We start from the raw sequence: 7,516 nt of genomic DNA, 5'->3' as shown, positions 1-7,516 counted from the left end.
AATTTCCTCAGGACAGTAACAATGTCCTGGTAACACTGGGAAAGTGATGAGAGTGTAGGATGTTGTTTTCACTCCTATCACAGAAACACAGGCCCTGAATCCACTCCAGACATTGCCCGAGACCCCCATTCCTGCCTTTTTATTTGCCACAGGATTCGATTCCAAGTTTCTCCTGCACTCTGTTTCCTATTAGTAACTGACCTGTTTGACTTCAGTGATTACATTTTTCAACTTCCAAAGGCTAAGCCAAAGAATTCAAACACTCCCCTCTTTTAAAATCAGTGTAAATTTAACCTGGCATAAACTGGGATATAGTGGTAGTAGCTGAATTTTTTTTTTGAGATTGTGCTATAATTACAACATTTCTCCCTTCCCTTTCTTCCTTCCAAATCTTCCCCAATATCCCTCCCCACTTTCCTTCAAACGCACAGCCTCTTTTTTCATCAATTATTATATTTACATAAGTATTTGTATATACATAAATGTTATGCATTTTTTACAGTGTTCTGCCTAACTCAGCATAGGTATCTATAAAGAAGAAAGAGGAGGAAGAGGTGGAGGGGGGGGCAGATAAACTCAATAAAGATTGGGAAATGGCTCAAATTGGGAGATAATGTTTTACTGGGCTGTTCTTTTACACAAAGGTGAATCATCCTTGTCCAGCTCTGCCCGGAGGGAGTTTGCAGCAAACACAGCAATCATCCCAGCATCCCCAGTCGCTGCACACGGATCGATCTCCTCCTCTGATGTTTCTTTTGATTACATCTGAAACACCAATGATTCCTCTTCATATTAGCTGTTAACAGCATAGCAGACTCTCCAACATGTACACCTAATTAAAAACAGAGTAACAGCATCAAATTTCACTTCTAGGGAAGGGAACAGAAACCTTGCTAGCAGCCTATCAGTCAAACAAGCAACCTCCAGCTCCTCTCAAGTGGCCTTGCTAGACCACAGTGCAAATCCTGAAGGCGGTTTTAGCATCTCATTAACAGGAGGCAGGTACTGCAGGCCTCCCAAGCTCAGCAGGAGATTCCTCTGCAACCCGAGCATGGTGTAACTCCAGCCTTGGGAAGGTGACATGGAGAAATAAAACTTCAGGGCCAAACTGGGTTACACAGTGTTTCCCTGAACAAAGGAGGGGGGGGGGGAATGTTCCTATGGGAAAGCGGGGCTCGCACAGCTGGAATGCAAGCGTGTCACAGAGAAAGCAGGGAGTGGAAAGAGAGGATGTCCAGGAAGCCGAGAAAGGCCCATGTGGAACCCCAGAAAGAATCTCCTTCCTGGTTCATCTCATCTTATGCAGATCAGTCAGAATCCAGAGCTTAACAACCAAGCAAGGCTCAGGAGCCAAGAGGACATGTCAGTTATAGACAGCGCCTCCCCTCAATGGTCCAGCCTCAGTCCTCACTGGGACCCTCTCTACCTTGTCTTTCAAGAGTCACAGAAGATACTGTGCTGGCATCTCACAGCCAAGCAGCGCCTATGTTGGCAGGCAGGCATCCTGGGGAGCCGTCAGATACCCATAGGATGGCTGTAATTACCTAGAACAATACAATTAAACTGATACAGACTTTCATAGAGACAGGGCAGCCGTGGCTCTGGTTCAAGGCCATGGCTCTGGTTCAAGGACAAGGTGAAACTGATGATCCCAACAGCCAGGCTCCCTCTCAATATTATGGAGGCATCAGAAGGCTCTTACTGCTGCCTGCTTCAGGCCTACTTCTGAGCTGCTGAACAGCTTTACCTCAGAAGCGGACCCAGAAACTGGGACTGGCTTGAAGGCTGCTCGTCCTTGTCCTGGCTGTGGGATAAACTGAGGAAATGCCTTACCTGCCTGAAGAGTGGCTGAGATCAAGTGTGTGGAGTCCCACTGTCTTTGCTGATGCAAAGTTTGGTTGGATTCCATGACCAGAGGGGTAGGTAGGGCATGGGTGTCTAACTCTTGTACCATTCTGTCTTCCTTCCCTACTTTACAACACCATTTGCAATTTCAGCGCCCAAGATGTTCTGGGGGCTGCCTTCCCTCAACAAGTGTCACTCCATGCCATCCTGCTTTTTTCCCCAGGCCAAAGCATGAGAAATTATCCCATATATTTCTTTCTGCTGATGCTTGTCAAAGGCAACATCTTACTTTCATGGACTCATTGCCTTTTCGTCTCCTCACAGGCCCGAAATGGTGATAATGAAGGTTTGGGATGGAAGTCTCAAGGGTTGGGTAACATTCTGTGGGTTCTGTCAAATCCACAGAATTGCTATCTTTAGCACCCATATATATCCATCACTGAGGCAATGTCCAAATTGTCTTGTTTATTTTCACCCACTTATCACTTAGACAGAGGCAGCAAATGGGCTTCTTAAGATCTGATATCAATCGCTCTCACATTCAGAGATGAAGTGATATGCCCAAAAATACTCTAGTGGATTACTGTGCAGAGAAAATGGTGCAAAGAAGAGAAATAAATTTCTAGCCAAACCTTCCTTGCTAGTCATAAGCACACTGCAGCATCTCCAGGATTATGTGCTGGCTGAGAACTTTCCCCTACTGACAAAGTGAGCAAACTCCAGAATCTACCCTCTTTCTCTCTTCTCAGTTGAATACTTTTCCCTCGTGTGAAATGACATGATTATAAAGCTCCGAGCTTTCTGGTCAGAGACTCCAGTTACCAATAGAACAAATCATGTCTCTCACGTCTGCCTATTTGTGGAATATAGACACTTGGTAGTAAGGTCCTTTTCGCTTTTGGGGGTTGTTTGTTTGTTTGTTTTATTCTTACCTTAACTCCAGCATTTGGAAAAGCCTAGCACCTGTTAGGCATTCGATGAAGGGATGAATCCATGAGAGCCGGGTACACGCCCACCTTATGCTGACCCTGTGGACACAGAATTGGTGTTCGTTCTCTTCTCCGAGCCTCTCTGCCACGGCCTGCTCTGCTCACTAAGCATCTCTGCCATGGCCTGCTCTGCTCACTGAGCATCTCTGCCACAGCCTGCTCTGCCCACTGAGCATCTCTGCCACGGCCTGTTCTGCCCACTGAGCATCTCTGCAATGGCCTCATCTGCCCACTGAGCATCTCTGCCATGGCCTCATCTGCCCACTGAGCATCTCTGCTGCGGCCTGCTCTGCCCACTGAGCATCTCTGCCACGGCCTCATCTGCCCACAAGGTGCTATTGACTGCATCAGGATTCTCTGAGGAGCTAACAACCCAGCACTCTCAAATGCCAACTACAGGGCTATGAGAGGCCAGTCCTCAGCTCTCCCATGCCCCTCAGACACCAGCTGATGGCTATGGGAAATGGGAGAGTGGCAGAGTTCCCCTTTTTATTAATTCTTTTCATGGATGAGTTCCAGTGCCCAAACCGTGTATCTTGGGTGGCCAGAGAAAAGCTGAATGTCTCTACTTTATTTCTTGAAGGAAGCCTGCACTTTCCAAATAGGCCTGCAAGAGCCTACTATTGCATAATTAAAATTTACAGTAACTCATTTTTCTAAGCAAAAGACCATTCCATGTCCAGTACTGAGAGGTGTGTGTGTGTGGGTGTGTGTGTGTGTGTGTGTGTGTGAGAGAGAGAGAGAGAGAGAGAGAGAGAGAGAGAGAGAGAGAGAGAGATTCCTGACAGCCTGACACCCTACCACTACCTCAAGATTTGGGTCCTCCAAGTAATGTACACATGCATTTAGGAGTCATAACAGCATACAATAGCAGGCAACAAATATGTAAAGGACTAACTCAAGACAGGACCTAAGATGCTCAAGGGCTACGGACGCAGCCACCAGTCAGTGGAGCGGTGTGTTTGCCCAGCATGCTACACCCAACTGGAAAAAAAATCCCTAATGACAAGACAAAGGAAGTTACGCCAAATGCAACAGCTATATGAATTAAAATAAGGTCAGATGCTCAGGCACTGTGCTTGACTAATAAATCCAGCAGCTTTATGCTTCCTCTTTACCTGTATGCATATGATACAATAGGGAGGTTTAAATTACCCTGCCCCAGCTTAAGGGCAGAACCTCATGAGTATTTATAACTTTCAGAAACAGAAATGTCAGTATAAATATATCACTAGGACAACAAATCATTAAGAGAGAAAAATCAATCTCAACTATAGACTTTTGGAGATTAAAATGGCTTTCATAGGACATAACAACATGCATTTTGTTCAATAGCAATTTATTAAGTGCCTACTGTGTGCTGAGTACTTTTTTTTAAAGTGCTGGGAATATGACTTTTAGAAGCTCGGGGAGTTTATATTTTCATAGAAATAAATGGTATATTAAACTTAAAAGTAAATGTTACATGGTGATAATGTCCATACAGAAGGATAAAGTGAGAGGAGAAGAAGGAAAAAGAAAGAAAAAAACAGGAGGGGGGGCAGGAGAAGGGGGGAGAGGTAGGAAAGGACAGAGGGAGGGGGAGACTCAGAGGAGGTGTTCCAAGAGGCTGGGGAGGTTGCAGTCTCCTACTGCTTCTCAAAAAGACTGTGATGTAAAGATGACCCCTCCACGGGGGCTTCCACACAGACAGCCTGACATTTGCCTGTTTCCTGAGCCCTTCTGCCAAAATTAACTTTTTTGTCCAGTTTTAAGCTATAGCAGCAGCTTTTCTGTAAGTCGGGTGGTGGGGGACTCTCCCTTATCTTGCTAAACTTTCTTTTATAGTCACTGTTGCTTCATTAAGACTGAATGATGAAATCCGATTAATTGGTGCATACTGTCAGGGGACAATTGTGAGGGGACAGCACGGAGGAAGAGGTCCAGAAGAGATCAAATGTTAGGACGTGAGAAGGAAGGCAGAATTAAATTGCTGACAAATGAGAGATACATGGGGTGTTGCTACAACCCCCACCCCACTCCCCACCCCCCACCCCACTCTCCACCCCCCACCTTGCTTCTCTCCCTCCTTACATTACCATATTTTACTGTCCATCAGTCAGTGGAGCAGGCGCTTACCCAGAATGCCACACTCAACTGGAAAAATACTTTCCTCCCTAGTCCCAATCTGATTCCAGTCTCCCTGGGACACAATCATTGCTCTCCCCAAACGGCCTCCACAAACAGCGAAGCTCAATTCCAACATGCTCACCCCGTGAGGTTCTTAGATTTTTTTTCTCCTCTCAAGAAAGCCAGGCATAGTGGAACCAGGGGAATGGGGTGACTCTGAGAAAGCTGTGAAGCCTTTCAATCCCTAACCAGACTAAGGCGCCAGAGAAACCACAAGGCGAGGAGAAAGCTCCAGAATTTGTTTCTGTCTCTGCTTGTCAGCTGACAAGGCACATCTCCGAGGCAAAGAGAAGGAAGTCAGCATCCACAGGGGAGCGGTCACCCCACTGAATAAAGACCTCAGCTGTGCTTATGTCACACCTGAGGTTTAACCCTGAGTCGTTGGCAAAGGGTTAAACTGCCCCAGTCTTCTTTTAAAAAAAAAAAAAAAAAAAAAAAAAAAAAAAAAAAAAAAAAAAAAAACAGTAAATGAAGCTTCTTCCAGCATCAAGTTGTATCTAAGGAAACAATGCTACTCAAAGGGGCCAGAGTATCACTGAAATCAAAGAGGTAGCCCGGGGACCAGAGCCTTGTGGGCAGCAAGAGTCAACAGAGAGTCTCAGAGCCTCAGAGTTCAGCATTCATAGACTCCGAACCTACTCCTGCGGGACAGAAGGGAAGAAAGCCACCTAGGCAGCCTATCTCACTATGCTTGTAGAAAGTGGGAAATGAAAAATTCAGTGACCTTCCTGTCCCCACACATCCCCTAGTGGCCAAAAGGACCCAGCCTCCCCAACCTCTGCCTCAGAGCTTTCTCTACCAGACCCTGACATCTGAGAGCCACAAGAATGCGCTGTCACCACTCCCGTCACCACTCCCGCCCCACCTCGCCCGGTGCTTCCAACCCACATCCTGGCTGAGGAACTCCTTGCTAGTCAGCTGGAAAACCTTTCTCCACCCACCCAGGCCGAGCCCCGCCCCCGCCCCCCACTAGTCCCTTCAAGCCTTAGAGAGTAAGAAGTTTCTTCTACTTCGCGAGAGTACAAAGCTCTCAAGGAAGTCAGAGTGCTCGCCGAAAGCTCAGTTCTGTGGTCTCTGACTCTTTCTAAAGAAACCTCAAAACTCCAAGCTCTCCCACCCAGCCCCCCATTCCTCTAGCGTCACGCTGAGCACAAAGAGGTGAAAGAAGAAAGGCTGGGCTCCTCTCTCATCTCAACCCAGGTAACCCCTGCCCCTCACTGCAGGGCCTCTCACTTGCTCTGCCGAGGAATAAATGGATCAACGACCAGAGCCTGCCAGGCAGCTTTTCCCTCCCTTTCGTTTAGAGACAAGGAATCTCCCATTTCTGTCTTTTTCAAAATAAAAGCAAGTTACCTGTCTTAGTTAGGGTTTCTATCTCTGCCATGAAACACCATGATCAAAAAACCAAGTTGGGGAGGAAAGAGCTTATTTGGCTGACACTTGCACATCATAGTTCATCACTGAAGGAAGTCAGGACGGGAACTCAAGCAGGGCAGGAACCTAGAGGCCGGAGCTGATGCAGAAGTCATGGAGGGGTGCAGGTTACTGGCTTGTTCTTGGTCGGTTTCTCAGCCTGCTTTCTTACAGAACCCAGGGCCACCAGCCCAGGGATGACACCACTCACAGCAGGCTGCGTCCTCCCCCATCAATCGCTAATGCCACGTCCCCTGGATGGGGAGGCCTGGTGGCACTCGGAGGAATGACAGCAGGCTACCAAGAAGATACTTGATACCCTATGAGCATGTTCAGGGGGAGGAGGTCCCCCTCAGTCACAGTCCTAGGGAGGGGAGTAAGGGGAAAATGGGAGGGAGGGAGGAATGGAGGATACAAGGGATGGGATAACCATTGAGATGTAATATGAACGAATTAATAAAATAGTTTTTAAAAAGAAAGTGCCCTACAGCTGGACCTTATGGAGGTGTTTTCTCAGTTGAGATCCCCTTGTTGTTTGACACTCTAGCTTGTGTCAAATTGACACAAGCACACTAGCCACCCATTACTAGTATGACGACGATGTAAAGAAACAGCCAGATTATTAAAAGTGTTTTTTAATAAGAATGATGGTTCCTTTTACTCCGCACTGGTCACCCTTCTAGAGGCACCCAGGCCTGGCCAATTTCTGAGTCATCGCAAGTGAGAGACAAAGAATTGGACAGGATTTCATTGCTGCTCATGAAAAGTTGTCACAGGGGTGGGAAAGGAGCCCCCATGACGATGACTTACTCCAAACCTGCTTCTGTCCTGTTAGAATTTGAGCTCATCACGTGTAAGATGAAGACGATGAGCCAGGGTCTCTTCTGGTTCTCGCCTCCTGTGATCAGCAGTCCTTGTGTCCCATTAGTTGGAAAAAGGGAAACCTATTTTGACTTTCAGCAGTATGAAGTTAAAAATAAAAATCTCCTTGAAGTGGAAATCATTAGTCACTCCAGAGCTGCCGGTAATGAGGTTAATAACACTGGCCTGCAGATTAGGAGAACTTCAGCATAGTCAGTGTGTGTTGCATTTGTTTAGTG

At 46.8% G+C, this 7,516-nt stretch overlaps 1 long non-coding RNA gene across 2 annotated transcripts; it reads right to left on the bottom strand.

Annotated features, from left to right (window-relative positions):
* Positions 1-299: 299 nt before the first annotated feature.
* On the bottom strand, positions 300-6,656 carry LOC311589154. Of its 2 annotated transcripts, none has more exons than XR_014776431.1 (3): positions 6,357-6,656; positions 2,778-2,873; positions 300-832 (listed from the first exon to the last, which is right to left on the bottom strand). It is a non-coding gene; the product is annotated as an uncharacterized lncRNA (long non-coding RNA). The 2 variants fall into 2 exon arrangements; XR_014776432.1 differs by lacking the exon at positions 6,357-6,656 and adding an exon at positions 5,086-5,780.
* Positions 6,657-7,516: the final 860 nt, after the last annotated feature.

Source organism: Acomys minous (assembly GCF_964271855.1).
Source record: "Acomys minous genome assembly, chromosome: 18".
Classification (NCBI taxonomy): domain Eukaryota; kingdom Metazoa; phylum Chordata; class Mammalia; order Rodentia; family Muridae; genus Acomys; species Acomys minous.
The sequence above is the reverse complement of the archived record's forward strand: the minus strand, read 5'-3'. Positions and strand labels throughout refer to the sequence as shown.